Source organism: Larus michahellis, chromosome 1 (assembly GCF_964199755.1).
Source record: "Larus michahellis chromosome 1, bLarMic1.1, whole genome shotgun sequence".
Taxonomy (NCBI): domain Eukaryota; kingdom Metazoa; phylum Chordata; class Aves; order Charadriiformes; family Laridae; genus Larus; species Larus michahellis.
Window position 1 is genome coordinate 47,275,226 of NC_133896.1, and position 18,531 is coordinate 47,293,756.

The window sequence follows — 18,531 nt, forward strand, 5'->3', positions numbered from 1 at the left end:
AATCGGATTATATTGTCCTTCTTTCAGTTTTAACCAAACATGTTAAATTCAGTACCTTTCTCATTCATTTGGTTATTTTTTTTTCTCACCAATAGGTGCAGTCATCAGCTCATTTCTGCATTTCTTCATTGTAGAACAGAGTAGAATGGAGTAGAGTAGTATATTTCAGAGAGAAAGGACCTACATTGACCACCTAGTCCAACTGCCTGACCACCACTGCCTGGTAGTCCTGTTTTACCAGAGGTGATTGGTCCAGATGACCTCCAGAGGTCCTTCACAACTCAGCCATTCTGTGCTTCTGTGATTCTATTTAATTTTATTACGTAGGAATTCCACTCAAGATTTATGCTTTGTCTGAACTACATGGAAAAGAAGACGGTCCTGATCAAGCTGAAGATTAAGATGCAGGAACACACAGAGTGAAAACTTGGAAACAAAGCGTTGTACATTTCAAGATTTACCCAGATAGTGTGCCCAGTCCCTTTAATCTTCAGCATTGGCAGACAGAAACAAACGAAACCAACAACCAACCAGACTCTGGCAGGGGGGGAGAGGTGGGTGACACAGAACTGACAGACCCAAAATTACAAAAAAAACCCAAGAAAATAAATCAAAGAGTTTTTGGAAAACAACTTGCATGAAGAAAAATATTAAAGAAAATCTTAAAAATTCACTACTGAGCATGTCAACATATTTTCCCATTATTATAAATCTGTTCAGGTTGGGGCCTTGTTTAGCTGGATCTAATAAACTATACAGACGGTTCTTAGAGATTCTTATTGACTTACCAGTTTGACTAGTGTTGCAGCGGGTGTTTTGATGGCAAGGGAAGCTTCAAAGCTCTAAGTGATTTCAGTCTCCCTGTTTGGCTGCCAGACTGCTTTTCCCTATGCAGGCACACACCAGAACAATAAGACCTTCTCTGAAAGTGAGCAGAGATCTCGCCTTTCCTCCACTGACACTTTTTGGCAGGAGGTAAGGGAGACATACAAAAAGTGCAAGGCAGTTTTAAGGTGAGGTTAAATGTTGCAGTTGTTGCAATCTAACAGTTTACTGCAGCAAAAAGGAAGAAACCAGTCTTTCCGCCCCATTCCACTACCATGCCTGGTCTTTGCTGATGTGATTCAGGTCTCATATTCATCAGGTCCTTAGCTGACATGATTCAAATTAACTTTTGGAAAAGTATGCATTTTTTCTGCTGAGTTAGCTTTCCATCAGGCTTGTGCTTAAAGTGGCTCATGGAGGGGATTGGCAACCTTCAGAGTCAAAGCTGCTGAAAAGCCTCTCCAGAAGAGGGAAGGACATAGCATGATATCCCTTCAATGTTAGCAAGATGCTAAAGTGGCACAGCTGTTGCACCGTACTCATGGACACCCTCAGTTCCTGCACGGAACAATAGTAAAATGTATTATATGATGGTTTACAAGGATTACAGCAAGGAGAGTATCAGTTTGTACATAGGAGGGAGTGGAGGAGAACTGAATCAACTGCTGAGCAAGAAAGGCCGGATACAGGCGTGACATTTCAGTAGTTTCAAAGTGCTAAAAATCATCGCTAAGTTTCGGAGACTGTGCTACATTAATTGCAACAGATCTGTAAATGCTTTTGGGAACAGAGAACAAAGAAAAGAGACCAAAATATTTTTCTTACAGTATTTAGATATTTTGGGAGTCTGACTATTTTTTTTTATCTATTCAGTTGACAATGTCTGTTGTCTTCATGATTTCACAAGCACTGGATCTATAAAATAGCTTATTACCTCTTTTTACTCTTAGCCTGTATATGAACAAACAGGTGGAGAAAGCATGCAGGACCCTGTATTTCTTTAAAAATAACAACTTTATAAAGCAGAACCTCTTAAATTTGAGTTTCTCTCACTTTTGTTATACAGTACCAGAAACGTTCAACCTGACAAAAGTTGGGCAAAAAGGATAAGAGGAAATACTGGAGAAAAGAGGGAAAGCTTAACTAGAGACAGTTATCAACTCCTCCTTGATTCAGAGTGTACACTGATTTTATAGAGAACACTTCCATCATTACTTACACAGTAATGTTCTACATGTTTGAAAACATAAATTAGAAATGCTTCTTGGTTCATGTGAAAATATATGCATGCTTGCCAAGGTTTCTTAATGTTAATTGCTACCAGAAAAGTCAAATTAGAACTGGATTTCTTTTTTTAAACAGAAGTGTGTGTAATAACACATCTTAGAAGTGTATCCCAATTAATTCCAATATAAAATACATATGTTTCAAACCCTTAAAATAATGAAAATTTGGATCATCAATCATTAAGAAGAAGCAGTCAAGGACTTCTTTAAAATTCTTTGAAAGAGAATTTGTTCATCTGCCCTAAATTCTAATGAAGCACCTTTCAAAACTTGAGAAGCTATGGACAGTTCAAAAGTGTTGCTAGTCTTCAGCAGCAACTGGAAGAGTAAAGCAGAAGCAGTTTTATGTCCAAACATATAATCTACCTTTCAAAGCCTTATTAATAGACACAGGTTAAAATAGGAACTGCATGCTGATTGGCGTGTAGGGACAAACTGGGATATTTAAACATACTGAGCCTGATTCCACTCCCCTTTATTCCATTGGCTTCAATGCAGTGACTTCCAGCAGTGCAAGAAAAAGGCAAACTGGTTATTAAAAGACGTTCAGAACAAGATATATTACTATAATTTCTTCAGGAATGTTATTTCTCTCTCTATGTGAGACAACAATTGTAATGACTGCATTAAGATAGAAAAGCAATACTGAAGATCCCCAAACAAACCAAACTTTTCATTTCACCTGAAAAAAAACCTAATGCAGAGAACGTTATGTATTTATTGACAAGAAGAAGAGGCCAACCCTGGATGTTTCAAAATAACTTCCATTCTCAGCAGTATACAAAAGAACGAAAAAGCATAAAAAAAGATTAAGGGCATAAAATCCTTACTTTTTGAGGCATTTTTACTTTCTATTGCATAGAAAGGAAGATGACTGAAATCTACAACAAAAACTTCAGTTAAAATAATCCTTGAACTGTATGCTTACAAGTCTTCAAGTTTTCTTACTGTAAAATTAGTGCTCTCTGGAAAGGCAATAGGGGTAGCTATTACAGGTTTTCAAATGCGGTTCCATATCATTTGGGGAGTGGGGACTGGGTCAGAGGCCATCAACAAAATACCACAAATCTTTGGAAGCTTTTTAAAACAAAATGTTTTGCTTAAAATTTATCAAACTAAGGTCAGTCATAGAACAAAGGAACTCAGATCCACTTTTAGAAAATTATATTTAAAAATATATAATCTGAAAGATATTACCCTGAAGACAATATGGACTTGTTGATATTTTTGTGAGCTATGTACCTTTCAACAGGAACACCAGCTACTTTGGACTGTAAACTTTGTCTGTTAGGAGGATATAGGTAGCCAGAATTGTGTTATTACTTGATCTGAATTCTCTTAAGAGATGGGGAGAGAGTAAGGCAGGAGAAGTGAATTCTGGTACTTATTTATATTTTTTCTTTTTTTCTTCTTTTTTTTTTTTTTTTTCGCCTGGAAAGATGAACAGATATCTACTCAGTTGCTTAAATATCAGTGTCTACCAAAATTTCAGATATTCTGCATAACCGAAATAAGGGGCTGAGAGAGACACAACACAAGACTTATGTGAAGCCTTGGACTTGTACCTGTAGCTAGGCACGGTATCCCACTATTTAAGAAGCTGGATCACAGTTTGAGAACGTGCTGAAGCATTTAAACCAAAATAAGACATCTTCGCAAATACGAAATAGCTTTGTGCATTCTTGCCACCCCTATTTCTTGATGTGGTGATTTTTTGTTTTCTTGATTCTCAGGGGAAACCATCTTTTCACTCTTCCTCACTCAAAATTGTGAAATTATGTGTGTGAAAACACAGATTTGCGGAATGTCACTTAAGTCTTAACAGAATTATCTAGCTAATGGTCTGTATAAAAGATAAACTTGAAACAAAAGAATACGCTTTGAAAATGCTGTAAATAGTGACAAGTTGGTCCTGAAACCTAGAAGGACATATAAAGGGAAGAAACAAATAAGGTCATAGCACATCCTCATGTTAGAAATAGGCAGGTTTTGCCTGAAAGCATCCATTTTTGTTTTGCAAATCCTATCGTTACCCAGGCCCCTAGGCCCTTATTTTTCCAAACACTTTTTCCAGTAGTTAGCTGTTATAGTTCAAAGAACAGATAATGTCAAACTGCCATGAATTATTTTTTTTTTCCCCAAAAAGTCCCTAGGAGATGTATAGAATCCACTGTACAGAATTAGGATAGTTACCACAAACACATTCTCCAATAAAAAACAAGTAAGAAGGAAGAAGAATATAACACAAGTAGGAAGGTGCCTTTTTTGCACCAAGTTCTACATAACATCTGCACCTTCTAGAGGCTCACTCAGGGAGAAGAATAAACTCCAACCTCAAACAGCTGTTAAATAAGCACAAAGGAAAACCAAGTGCATTGCAGAAAAATGTCAAAACAGATCTTCTGATTTTATGACTTGCCTAGCACACAGCAGAACACAAAGGAGTAGAACCTAAAAAGATATCAAGGAAGGAATACAGTGAACACTTAACCTTACTTACTCAAGCAAAGTGGAGCACAGGAATTAAGTGGTGTTGGCTAAGGACTGATGAAGAATGTAAACAAGACAGGTCAGTTTTCTGTACTAGAAGACTATGCTTTAAAGGGGGTGTATTTAACACTGTAACAAACAATTTGTGCTTGAGTTTTCTTCCTTACCAGAACAGTTTCATCTCTTTACACCACAGCACATTTTGTAATACATTTCTTTACATGAATGGCCTAAAAGGATTTCAGAAGGCAGCAGAAAGTTCCAGATGAAAAAGGCATAATATGGGGACACACCATAGAACTCTATCAAGAGAAGGGGGAATAGCTATTACTGCACAGCATGGCAGAGAAAAAGAAACATAACAATGTGAAGGTAAAGATAGAACATAAAGATACTAATCTTCATTTATTTCCTCCTATTTAATATTACCCTCCCATTTAAATCTTTTTTAATATGCTTTGTTTCATCTTACTTTGAAGAAAAGATAATAAAAAATATTCTTATGTTGCTGTTGGTTAGTTCTCAATGCCATATATCAGAAACAATTATATTTAATTAGCCTGTGTTTTAGGTAACCCAACATTTAAAAGGAAACATACAATTTGACCCAAAGGAGACAAAATGAAATCTGATTTGGAAAAGTTAGGTTTTCATACAAGCCACCTGTAATAACAAATGTCCATATTATCATCTTGGGCTGTGACATTCATAAGTGATTGCATGAAATGCTGAAATATCCATAGATATCCAAAAGCATTTTAAGAGGTCTCTATATATTTAAACAAGAAGCTTGGGAGATTGGGAAAAACACAGCTAGTGTGCATACTTCCTTTAAAAAAATACCTTCTTGATTGTAGGAGCCTCTAGGGAGCCTCTTTGCCTTAGTCTTTCTGAGGTCCATAGGAAAGGAAGTTCTTTATTAGGGGACCATTGGAAACGGGACAGAAACAATCTCTCTTCTTTTTCCTACAGCCTTTCCAAGGCTCTAGAGGAAAGGAACTTTCAGGTGTTGCATACAGGAGCAACATATACTGGTGTAGTTTATTATTAATGCCTTGAAAACATTATATTCCGTAAATAGAGGAAGGTAAACACACTAGAAAATGCTCTTCTCAGACTTCCTGATTTTAACCCTTATGGGCTACTGAAATCTTCGTTTGCCCTTATCTTTGTTACTTATTACTATCTCATTTCTTTCTTTCAGTAGTACATTAAAAAATATGACAAACATCTGCCACTTGTGAGTAAACATCCAGTTCAGCATATCCACTGCACTATCGGGTACACCATACGCAAGCTCATACATCATTTACTCTTGCTAGCATGAGAGCAGCCCAGCAAGTGCACTGGACAAGAAGCTACAGGTAAGATTTTTTATTTTTTCCAGGGTTTAACTCTTGCTTAGCCCTGCATCTGCTGTCTTTTTGTGTTCAATTCTCAGAGCTTGTTGTACTCAGGTAGAGTGCAAAGTCAGGAATGAAACAAGGCCAGGACTTTAACTTGAATGTGGCAGTGCTTTTTCCATATCTGCAGCAACTCCCGCGCTTGGAATAGTTCAAAAATGTCTGGCTGCTTCTGCAATTTAGAGATCTTTCATTTTTAGGTCAGCCTGCCTCACAAGATACACTGACACACATGCAGTAAGCATTTCAGATGAGGAGACAGATGCCGTAACTCCTATATAAACACAAAAGTTTAAAAGGCAAGAAATTCTTCTTTACAGATTTTGTTTTTAAAAACCCTGTTGTGGTATATAATCCTTATGCTTTATTAAGAAGCTCCTGGAGTCTGGCAGTACAAATGCAACAACAAGCTTCTGTTACATGTCTAGCATCAGAGATTTTCAGAATTAAAAATCCTAACTCCCTATAAGAAAGGGTGGAACATCATAGCAAACAAGAAAATATCTAACTCCACAATTAATTTGTTCTACTTTAAGGGGAGTTCTGTCCATACCCAGGCATGGAAAATATTTTGCAAAATCAATACTTACCCATAACAAATTTAAAATCAGAAGTATGATTTTGTTCTTCGTTATTCATTGTTTCAGAAACACAACATTCTCTGGACAGTCAGCATCAACTTGTGGCAATGTTATATGCAGCACAATGGATTTTTGCTCTTTTTGTTTAAAGGTTAGGGGCTGTTTTTTGCTTGGGGGGATTGCTGACAAAGCACTTGGCAGCTACACGACGCATCTACAGTAAGTAGATCAGAGTATTTTACCTGTAAACATGCTGCAATAAAGTGCCATCATTCAATCAATACAGATTACTTAGTTAACATTTTTCTTAATGTATCTGGATTACTAGTTCATTAGATCATTACCTGATAAATAGTGTGGGTAATGAATTGAGAGAGTAACTACATACCTTCAGGAAGAACCTGCCCGATAACAATAATCCATTAGAAAAACTGGCAGTATCCTCTGATCTATTGCCCGCAAAGCTATGACTTGATGGAGAGTTTCATTCCCTCTGCTCAGCACTCCAGAAGAAAATCAGCACAATTTAAATATTTCTCAGGATGTGACAGCTCTCTAGATCCCTGCTTGCATTCTGTTCCCAGGGGTTGACAATCTGGTGTTCCAGTGTGCATAGAGCAGTGAAGATGAATTGAAAAAGCTTGAGATAAATTAGGGATGGCTAAGTTAAAATTGTCTCTGCTCCCGAGTCTCTCATCTGCAGTCTGCAAGCCTATTTTGCTGTGAAAAAGCTAGATGGCAGGCTGCCTCAGTGAGTTCTTCTTAAGCGACAGGGAGCATTTTCAATGAAGAAAAATTCTCCCATTATCTAAGCTAATGTGACTGCAGCTAAATCTAGTCTTAAGAGTGTCTACTAGCATGAAATTCGTTCTCACTGTTGCTTTCTTTCAAACCACAGGTTAAAAAAAAAAAGAAAAAAGGAAAAAAAAGAGAAAGAAAAAACAGCACCACCGTTAATTTTTCTATGTGAAACAAATAAACTTTTTAGCTGATAAATAGCAGCATGTTTCATGATATAGCTGTGTCCAACAGTCTAAGTAGTGGAAATTTTCACTGTTTCGCAAACTTTACCTGCTTATAATCAAATTATTCTTCCACTATCTGTTCTTTCTGTTTCACTTTTAATCATTATGATTTCTTTGCAATTATCTCCATTTTGAATGTGCCAGGAGATAAAGTGGCAGCATTTATTGACAAAAAAAAATCACAGCTAAAATTCCAGACAATTAACACGTTTAGCCTTAGTAGATAATCATCAAAAAAAAAAGTGGTTGATGTTTTGCCATGCCACTAAAAAGTTTTGTTGAAAAAAATAAAAACCTTGTAACAGGTTGTTGATCTTTAATTATGAACCACTTCTCTGATGGCACTAGTTTACAAGGAAGATAGAACTGAAGTTCTCTGGATATCAATTTACTGCCAAAGCTGTTTGACAAAATCACCGATTTCAAGCGGTTATGTAAAAAGTTGTGATATAGAGATCTCAAGCACAGGAGGTTATCATTACACGTAGTAAATGAAGTTTAATATTTTATCCTCTCAAACTTTGGATACAATTTTTTTTTTTAAAAAAGGAATAATTTTAAAGAGCCACTGTCAGTCATGCTCCCTAGTAAACAAGCACTTTTGCAAATCCTTCATTTAGTTACAACTGATCTAGCTTTCTGAAGCCCTAGGTATCTACCACCAATAACTTTCTCAGATTTGAATTCTCAATATCATGGAAATTCAGGCCCCCACCCAAAACTGTAAAGAAACAGAGATGCAGCTGAATACATGGAAATATAGCCTTGGTTCTAGAGCATTCTGAGAATGGTAAATAAGTATACCACCAAGAAATAGTTGTAGACCATGCTTTCATCAAACAGCCATGAAGGACTCTGAAAATTTTGGGGGCATGACTGCTAAGGTCAGTTTTGTTCCCCACTCCCCTGAGGTAAAACACACTCACATTAACAGAACTCTGCTCTACTCTAACTGATTTCCTTGGGGGTTATGCCACTAAAGCCACCACCAGCCCCACAGAACCTCCATGTTTCATGTTGAAGGCATCCCATTCAGCCTAAATCTTTTAAACAGAAGCTCCTTTGGCCTTTGTCATGACAACAACCCCTTGGAGCATATGCAAGCACTCAGTGAGACCCAATGGTTCAGTAAGTGCAATACACATAAACGTTGCCCAAAATAGCGTATATTTCTAGAGTGATTAAAAATTGATTAGCTTCCCATGCTGCCTTGCTCTACTTTTATTTCCGGTGTTGTGACACTCACACTTCTTAATTCTAAATGGGACTGGATGTGCTGCAGCCCCAGCTGTTAATATTTGTACATTCTCCATGTAAACAGATGATGATATAACAATTAAAAAAAAACAAAACAAACAAACAAATATCAAAAAGCTCTCAACTTGAAGAGAATTTTTGATGCAATTTTGCAAATCAGAAAACATGGATAAGTATATGAATTTTGATTGGCTGAATTTAACCTTCACTAGTAGCCAATTTATTTGTGTCTTGTAAGGCATGTAAAACCCAGTTTATCCTGCAAAGCTATTTTTGTATGAGCATGTTGTTTAGAAGAGATTCATGGTTAGTGAAAGAAGGAGTGCTCGGCTTCGGTTGTGATTCTTATGTCAATCTTTTTCATTTGTGTCAACATTTTTAATTTGTTTTCATTTTGAAGTTTTGCCAGCAGGTTGAGGGAGGGTATCCTTCCCCTCTGCTCACCACTGGTAATGCCACACATGGAATGCTTTGTCCAGTTCTGGGCTTCTGAGTACAAGAGAGACACAGACATACTGGAGATAGTCCAATGAAGGGACTGGAACATCTCTCCTATGAAAAAAGCTAAGAGAACAGGGACTGTTTAGCCTAGAGAAGCGAAGGCTCAGGGCGATCTTATCAACGCATATAAGTAGCTGAGAAGAAGATGGAGACGGGCTCTTTTCAGTGGTGCCCAGTGACAGGATCAGAGGCAGCAAATACAAACTGAAACACAGGAGGTTCCCTCTGAACATCAGGAAACACTTTTTTACTGTTAGGGCAGCTGGGCAGTGGCACAGACTTCCCCAGGAGGTTGTGGAGCCTCCTCTTTGGAGATATTCAAAAGTTGACAGGACATGGTGCTGGACAACTGTCTCTAGGTGGTCCTATTTGAGAAGGCGGTTGGACCAGCTGACCTCCAGAGGTCCCTTCCAACCTCAACCATTCTGTGATTTCCATTTTTTGTTTAGGAACCACCAAAATCCTCAGTTCATTGTGCCAGTGATATTCTCTGTTAAAATGGTTCCTAATTTTGTTAAGATTTTGCTAGACTTTATTGTCCAAAATGTCCTTCTAAAATCAGGGCAGATTATTAGGTTTCTCTTCTCTTCTGCCCACACAAGTACAGCATCTGCTGCTGAAACTAAAGAAACTGCCTGGAAAAAATATTGACCAAGACCTCACTGTGCAACAACCCAGCTGTAAAGTTCCCAAAGTCATCCCTCTTCACAGTAAAGTAAGGCTTGATGGAAGACTCTTTAGAGCTGAAAGCCACCTACTAGCATTAAAGACAGGGTTCGTTTGTGTGCTATTTATAAATTTTAGAATAATCATCACTCACGTCTCCCCTCTCTCAGCAGCTACTGCTTCATGTGTGACAAGCTGCTGTTTTTCTTAGAGTCTCAGTAACTTGGGTCAAATAGCCACATCAGTGTCTCAGTTTCTATTCACAAAAATCTATTAGCCTGGAGAAATTTTAAAAATAAAATAATCATAGTTCATTATTTCTAGCAGTATCATTATTTTACAAGGTATGATTCATTCATGTTTAGTAGTTTGAATCAGTAATATTAAAATGAAAGTTTCAAGGAGGTTTCTTGTTGGATATTGGAATGTGATGTGGAAGGAAATAGAGAAGCCATTTAGCCAGCGAAACAAAGTAATCCAACATGTGTTAGTAAAATTCTCAGCTTTGACTACATATTCAACTCAGTGTTCTCTTCTTAAGCAAACAAGCAGAGAAAGAAAAAGGGTGAACTTCAGTACTAACAATTATTTTTTTTCCAGGGAAAGAGGTTTAATAATCCCTGAAGATTATTAGGGGTTAGGCCCAAGACTCACAGCAAAACATAGCCACAGGGTTTACAGAGTTTTAGAACAAGACATAGATTCACTAGAAATTCTCAGGCATTACCAGGAGAAAAAAGGAATAGGACATTTTTTTTCCCCCAACTTATCTGCTGGTACAGTTTAATATCCTTTGGGGAATTAAATGGACAGTCACAGATTTTCAGGTTGGAAACAGTAGTGTGATTCCAGAGTTACCAGGCAGATACCTAAAGAATATTAAAAAAAATCCACCTCTATCTAATAGGATACACTAAAAAAATCATATTTGGCTAAATCTTCAGAACTACAACTCTCTGGAAATTCTCAATGAGGAAAATAACTCAATTTAGATAAAAGTTTGTCTTTTCTGTTTCCCTGTCATTCTTCACGGGAGACAAAATAGTAGTTAATGAATTCAGAATATTTTCTCCGTGCTTTACCCTGCCTGTATTGCATTAGATTTTAGTAGCAGAGGAGAACTTCTAATGGGGAAGCCCAGTGGGACTGGAGGTATGCAATTCAAAGATGAAAACTTCAGAGTCAGAGAGTGAGATTTTTTTTTGCTACTGTATATTATATTTAATATCTAATATATAATATATTATATTAGACATTATATTTCATATATAATATATTATACATATCATAACTTTGAAAAAAAGCAATGTGTATGCATATAATAGTTTAGTAAACTTTTTGAGGTAGATTTTACATTATTGTGGATTGAACTCTTGCATAATTTTAGCTGCTTCATATGTTTCTTCCATGTTTTCTCTTGAAATACATGTTATGCTCTGTTGTTAGTGATTGCATGTTTTTTAGACCATAGCTTATTGCTCATTCTTCTTTCTTAGATTCATAGAGGATTAGGTCTGGATGAAAATAAAACACTTCAATGAAAATAATTTTGCTAATCTTAAGATTTAATAGTAGAAAGTGTTAGCTTTCACTGTGAGTGCTCCATAATCAAATGTGCAGGGACTACATAGTCTGCTCTTCTGCCAGTGGTTTTCATACAGTAACAACTTGTACCATGGGAAACAACATCCAAGATAGAAGTACATAAATTGGAAGAGGAAATTTAGACGTTGGTGTGCTATTTGGGACTGACTAGACAACTTTAGCGGGAGAATTTACTTAAGCCGGAAATGTGTCCCCAGAACAAGGAGTGACTGAGGCTTGTGTCAGTTGAAAGTCTCTCTTCAAACTTCGGTCTGCCACTTTATACGGTTCCCAGAAGAAAGCACTTGAGACGTAGTGAGGAGAAGAAGGATGGAAATATATACTCTGAATACGCTGGTGTTCATTCTCCTTTTTGATTATTGTTAAACTTCCTGCTTTCAAGCCTTCTTCACTGTGCCTTTTAGAAAAGCAAGTTTTCAGACTGGAACATACAATATTAAACGGTGAGATTTTTTTCCCCCTCCCCAAAATAAGCAGGTAGGTAGATTGTCCAGTTCTCTTTCTTTATTACATTTGTACGCTAACAGAAGACAATAGAACAGTTATAACCCAAAGACCACTTAAGTGTTTAGAAGGCCACAAAGAAGTAAAAGATGTGAGAAAAAATCAACATTATCCAAGAATTTTTTATTTTAATTTCTGCATGAGGATGTGTGTCCCCTAATTCTGCCTTATAAAAAGTTATCAATCATTTTCTGGCAACTGTAGACACAATTTCCTTGTTTCCATCTTGGGCTTAAAGTTTGTCACATAATCCCTGTTACAGGCTACATATTCTTCTTATTAGCTTATGTACAGTTTAAATACTTTGTGAACAGGTATATACAATGGAAGAACACACACAAGCACTCTCATACTTGCTATAAGAGAAGTTGACTATACTTATTATCACCAAGATGTGAAGACTGGAAAAATAAGTCCTGTAAAATGTATCAGTTCACTGAGGGGTCCTGACATCATCTACTGTCTATTTTTCCAGAGTTTTTATTTCACAGAATCACAGAATCATAGGGTTGGAAGGGACCTCTGGCGATCATCTAGTCCCACCCCCCTGCCAGAGCAGGGTCACCTAGAGCAGGTTGCACAGGAAAGCATCCAGGTGGGTTTTGAATGTCTCCAGAGGTGGAGACTCCACCACCTCTCTGGGCAGCCTGTTCCAGTGCTCTGCCACCCTCAAAGTAAAGAAGTTTCTCCTCATGTTTAGGTGGAACTTCCTATGCTCAAGTTTGCGCCCATTACCTCTTGTCCTGTCCCTGGGCACCACTGAAAAGAGCCTGGCCCCATCCTCCTGACACCCACCCTTTAAGTATTTATAAGTGTTGATAAGATCCCCGCTCAGCCATCTTTTTTCCAGACTGAAGAGACCCAAGTCCCTCAGCCTTTCTTCATAAGAGAGGTGTTCGAGTCCCCTAATCATCTTGGTAGCTCTCTGCTTCACCCCCTCCAGCAGTTCCCTGTCCTTCTTGAGATGGGGAGCCCAGAATTGGACACAGTACTCCAGATGTGGCCTCACCAGGGCAGACTAGAGGGGGAGGATGACCTCCCTACACCTGCTTGCCACACTCTTTTTGATGCACCCCAGGATGCCATTGGCCTTTTTGGCCACAAGGGCACATTGCTGGCTCATGGTCATCCCGTTGTCCACCAGGACTCCCAGGTCTCTTTCCATCGAGCTGCTCTCCAGCAGGTCAGCCCCCAACCTGTCCTGGTGCGTGGGGTTATTCCTCCCCAGGTGCAGCAGCCTACGCTTGCGCTTATTGAATTTCATAAGGTTCCTCTCCGCCCAGATCTCCAGCCTGTCCAGGTCTCTCTGTATGGCGGCACAGCCTTCTGGTGTGTCAGCCACCCCCCAGCTTTGTGCCATCAGCAAACTTGCTGAGGGTGCACTCTATCCCCTCATCCAGGTCATTGATGAATATATTGAAGAGGACTGGACCCAGTACTGACCCCTGGGGAACACCACTTGTCACTGACCTCGAACTAGACTCTGTGCCCCTAATCACAATCCTCTGACCTCTGTCTTTCAACCAGTTTTATATCCACCCCACTGTCCATTCATCTAACCCACACTTCCTAAGCTTCCCTATGAGGATGCTGTGGGAGACCATGTCGAACGCCTTGCTGAACTCAAGGTAGACAACATCCACTGCCCTCCCCTCATCTATCCATCCAGTCATGCCATCACAGAAGGCTATCAGATTAGTCAGACATGATTTCCCCTTGGTGAATCCATGTTGAGTACTTCTGATAGCTTTCTTTTCCTCCACATACCTTGAGATGATGCCCAGAATGAGCTGTTCCATCATCTTTCCAGGGATGGAGGTGAGGCTGACCGGTCTGTAGTTCCCTGGGTCCTCCTTCTTGCACTTTTTGAAGACTGAAGTGACATTGGCTTTCCTCCAGTCCTCAGGCATCTTGGCTGTTCTCCAGGACATTTCAAAGATTATGGAGAGCAGCCCAGCCATGACTTTCACCAGCTCCCTCAGCATTCTTTGGGTGCATCCCATCAGGACCCATGGACTTGTGGATGTCTAATTGACCTAACTGATCTCTCACTTGATCCTCCTCAGCCAAGGGGAAGTCTTCGTCTTTCCCTGTTACTTGCTTCAAAGTGTGGGACTCCCGAGGGCTGGGCTGAGCAGTAAAGACCAAAGCAAAGAAGGCATTCATTAACTCCGCCTTCTCCACATCCTCTGTCATGATGGCTCCTGTCTCATTCAACAGCGGGCCCACAACTTCTCTAGTTTTCCTTTTGCCTCCAATTTACTTGAAGAAGCCTTTGCTGTTGAGTTTGACAGTACTAGGTCCAGGAGTGCTCCTCTCCTTCTTGGCTCCTGTGCCACCTGTGTCAAAAAGTTATCATCAATACACTGGAGGAACCTCCTGGACTGTGCATGCCTGGCTGTGTGGTCTTCCCGGCAGATATCAGGGTGATTAAAGTCCTGTAATAAACACCCACAACAGCGTCCCTCATATTTGCTTGCCCCTTAATCCTTACCCATAAGCTCTCAACCCTCTCTTCATCTGCCATGGTATCTAGATGTGTTCTATGTATTGAATAAGCAGTTGGAGTGCTTTATGTGCTCTCCTAGGGTGAATCTTTTCTTGTGTTTTGTTTTGTGTTGTTTTGGTTTGTTTCAACCAAAACGAAACCAGATCATGCTCTCTGACACCACACCATGAAGAAACACAGAAACTGGAAAAACATAGGATGTTTCCTCCAAAATATTAATGGACATGCATGCCACCGTACTGAACCTGACAAAGATAAAAATAAGAACCAAAAGAGGAGTTAAGATCGGTAATAATTCAAATAGTTAAAAACTTACCTATGTCAAAACAAAGAAACAAAACCCACCACCAAACAGGTGCCCCTCTCCTTCAATCAAGTCTGATGCCACACTTGATTTTTCCAGGTTTGTTGCTACATGGAGTTTTGCAGTCAGTCATTTAATTTAAAAATATTTGTTTTACAGTGAAAAAAATGGTGAAAGATGTCCCTGTCCATGGTAGGGGCGGTTGGACTAGATCATCCTTAAAAGTCCCTTCCAACCCAAACCATTCTATAATTCCATGATTCCATCCTTCAATTTTCATAAGCATTCCCAAGCTGTTTGAGTTTTTTGGGTTTTGGTATTGGGTTGAGTTTTTTTGCAGGATTGTGTTTCTTCAGATAATTCCATTTAAACCTACAAACATCACACATGTAAAAAAGCCAACAAAAAACCCAGCATCAATAATACATTTTATTGGTTGGTATCAAAAAAAAACCAAACCAAACAAAAAACAACAAAACCACAACTCAATTTTTTCTTGAAAACAATAAAGTATCTATATTAGAAAATGAACAGAATCTTACTGATTAAGAGATCTCATTTCAGTTTAATTATAGATGTCTTAAATTATTCAACAAGAAGCATGTTGCATGTGATATACAATACATTTTTGTTCTGGCTTACGTTGTCCTCTCTCCTCCACCGGCTAGACTGTAAGGGGGAACATATGATCCTAAAATTTCAACAATCAGTGATGAAAGATCCTTCAGATTTCCTGCTTTCAACCTTTTAGCTACATATTTGTTTCCTTTAGCTCTCATTTGCATTATAGTCAATAGGGCCTTAGTTTGAACTCATACATCACCTTTCATCTCAAAAGCTCGAGAAAAGTTTAATGTGCCTCTCTTGAAACCCATAAAACTTGTGTTACACAGCCTGAAATCTCAGCAGCTGTATGCGAATTGAGAGCACCAGATTAGGATACTGGAGGAAAATAAAGCAAAACAAAACCCATGCTACAAAATTCTAACCAAGTGGAGCAGGTCTTTTAGACACTACTACAATGCAAATAAATAGTTAACTAGAGAAATAATGTCTTAAGGAAGAAGAAACATGAAATGTAAACACCATGCACCCTGTGGGAGTATACTGCAGAATTCAGAGCACGTTTAAGCATAGCCAAACCTTTTAGTTTGTTCAGAAAGCTTGTTCTTAGCTCTGAGGTACTGCTGAGCGCTTTTGCCATGCTAAAACCTGATAAACCTGCCCTAAACATCATGATTTTAAATAAATAAATAAATAAATGACCATAGGTTGCTATTTGTTCTATTGAAATTGAGTAATTGTCTTTAATCTTAAGATTACCCTACAAATAAGATATCAAGGGGGAAGAAATCTCCTTTTATCAGTATGAAAAAGGGGGAATAGGGCGGGCTGCATTTCAAAAGAAATTTGGCAAAATAAAACCAAGTCTAGCATGTTTAATATTGAACACGGTTCCCCATCTTTTGTGTACCTGGATTTGATTTTGAAACATGTTTCAAAGACATGGATTTCAAAGATAAAGTGCCAGCCTGCATTCATACAGAACACAAGTGAATTCTCAATAGACCTATAACTTAAGACAAATCAGAATGAATGAAAAAAAAAAGGCAAATCAAACTTTATTTCCTTGTCTGTCTTCATCAGAAAAACAACTTCATAGACTCACAAAAGCACAGCCTTCCTATGTACTTCTCATGGCAAAAGAAATTGCCACTCGTTCCAGTAATGAATGTGAAGGTGCATTAGTGAACCTTATTTAATGCACTAATGCATTCTCATATTAGAGATCTCTATGGGCATAACCAACTGCGCTGTACAAAGGTGCAGTCATGGATACGCTCCTAGCCAGAAGAATACATGCCTGTTTGGAAAATGAAATAACTTCTAAATGCAACCAATTTATTTGCAGTCAGATAAAAAGAAAAAAATCATATATGACTGTATAGCTAAGAATATTCCTTTGGTATGCTGCACAAGAATTTCAGTCCAAAGGAACAGACAAAAAAACCCACAAACAAACAAATCCACTGCAATTGACTACATGGATCCCATCATTCCTTTTTCAAAACTTGCACAAAACAAGATTAATGGCTACAAGCAGATCAGTTTAGGCTTCAAAAAAGTCCAGGCTTCCTATTGTATAGAATGGGAGGTTCAGTCTGAAATATAATAAAGTGAGATTCCTAAAATCATCTCTGTTTGGAATAGCAACCAGCTAAAACTCAGCCTTTGACTCCTAGACTACGCTTTTTTTAATACTACAGAATACATTTATTGACTGGGGGGAAGGGGGCGGGTGGTGGGGGAACAAGAGGAAAACAACACCCCAGCAAAAAAAAAAAACCCAAACAGTTACTGGAAAAAGGAAATCACAGTGGAAGTGACGCGACAGGATCTACACTCATTAGGAAGCATAGAATTCTTCTTTAGTAGAAATTTTGTGTAACCTCATTGCTTTTTCTTTTTTTTTTTTTTTTTCTATAAGAACTGTAGCACACAGACTTGTCTGCCCACTGTAGGAGAAGATCAGGTTTGGGACCATCTGAGGAACCTGAAGGTGTGTAAGTCCATGGGACTGGATGAAATCCATCCATGGGCCCTGAGGGAGTTGGCAGATGAAGTCACCAGGCCACTTTCCATTATATTTGAAAAGTCGTGGCAGTCTGGTGAAGTTCCTGCTGATTGGGAAAGGGGAAACATAACCTCTGTTTTCAAAAAGGGAAAAAAGGATGACCCAGGGAACTACAGACTGGTCAGTCTCACCTCTGTGCCTGGCAAGATCATGGAGCAGATCCTCCTGGAAACTCTGCTAAGGCACATGGAAAATAAGGAGGTGATTGGTGACAGCCAACATGGCTTCACCAAAGGCAAATCGTGCCTGACAAATTTGGTGGCCTTCTATGATGTTGCCACAGCATTGGTAGATAAGGGGTGAGCAACCGATGCCATCTACCTGGACTTATGCAAAGCGTTTGACACTGTCCTGCACGACATCCTGGTCTCTAAATTGGAAAAGCATGGATTTGGTGGATGGACCACTCGGTGGATAAGGAACTGGCTAGATGGCCCCACTCAAAAGGTTGCAGTCAATGGCTCAATGTCCACGTGGGAACCAGTGACGAATGGCGTTCCTCAGGGCTCAGTACTGGGACCAGTGCTGTTTAACATCTTTGTTGGTGACATGGACAGCGGGATTGAGTGCACCCTCAGCAAGTTTGCCAACAACACCAAGCTGTGTGGCAAGGTTGACATGCTGGAGGGCAGGGATGCCATCCAGAGGGACTTTGACAGGCTTGAGAGGTGAGCCTGTGTGAACCTCATGAAATTCAGCCAGGCCAAGTGCAAGGTCCTGCACCTGCGTCATGGCAATCCCAGGCATAAATACAGGCTGGGCAGAGAATGGCTTGAGAGCAGCCCTGAGGAGAAGGAATTGGGGGGCTTGGTGGACGAGAAGCTCAGCGTGAGCTGGCAATGTGCACTTGCAGCCCAGAAAGCCAACTGCATCCTGGGCTGCATCAAAAGAAGTGTGGCCAGCAGGTTGAGGGAGGTGATTCTGCCCCTCTACTCTGCTC

The 18,531-nt window shown here is 39.2% G+C and overlaps 1 protein-coding gene across 5 annotated transcripts in view; it reads right to left on the reverse strand.

The window, feature by feature from the left end:
• Window positions 1-7,293, reverse strand: part of MGAT4C (MGAT4 family member C) — a 422,340-nt gene extending 415,047 nt beyond the window's left edge. For 3 of the 5 annotated variants that reach the window (XM_074574545.1, XM_074574540.1, XM_074574570.1), the window contains exon 1: window positions 6,974-7,291. The gene's annotated coding sequence lies outside the window, so the exon portion shown is untranslated. Of the gene's footprint in view, window positions 1-6,973 lie in introns of all 5 variants that reach the window. The other 2 variants (XM_074574561.1, XM_074574553.1) reach the window with 1 other exon arrangement.
• Window positions 7,294-18,531: the final 11,238 nt, after the last annotated feature.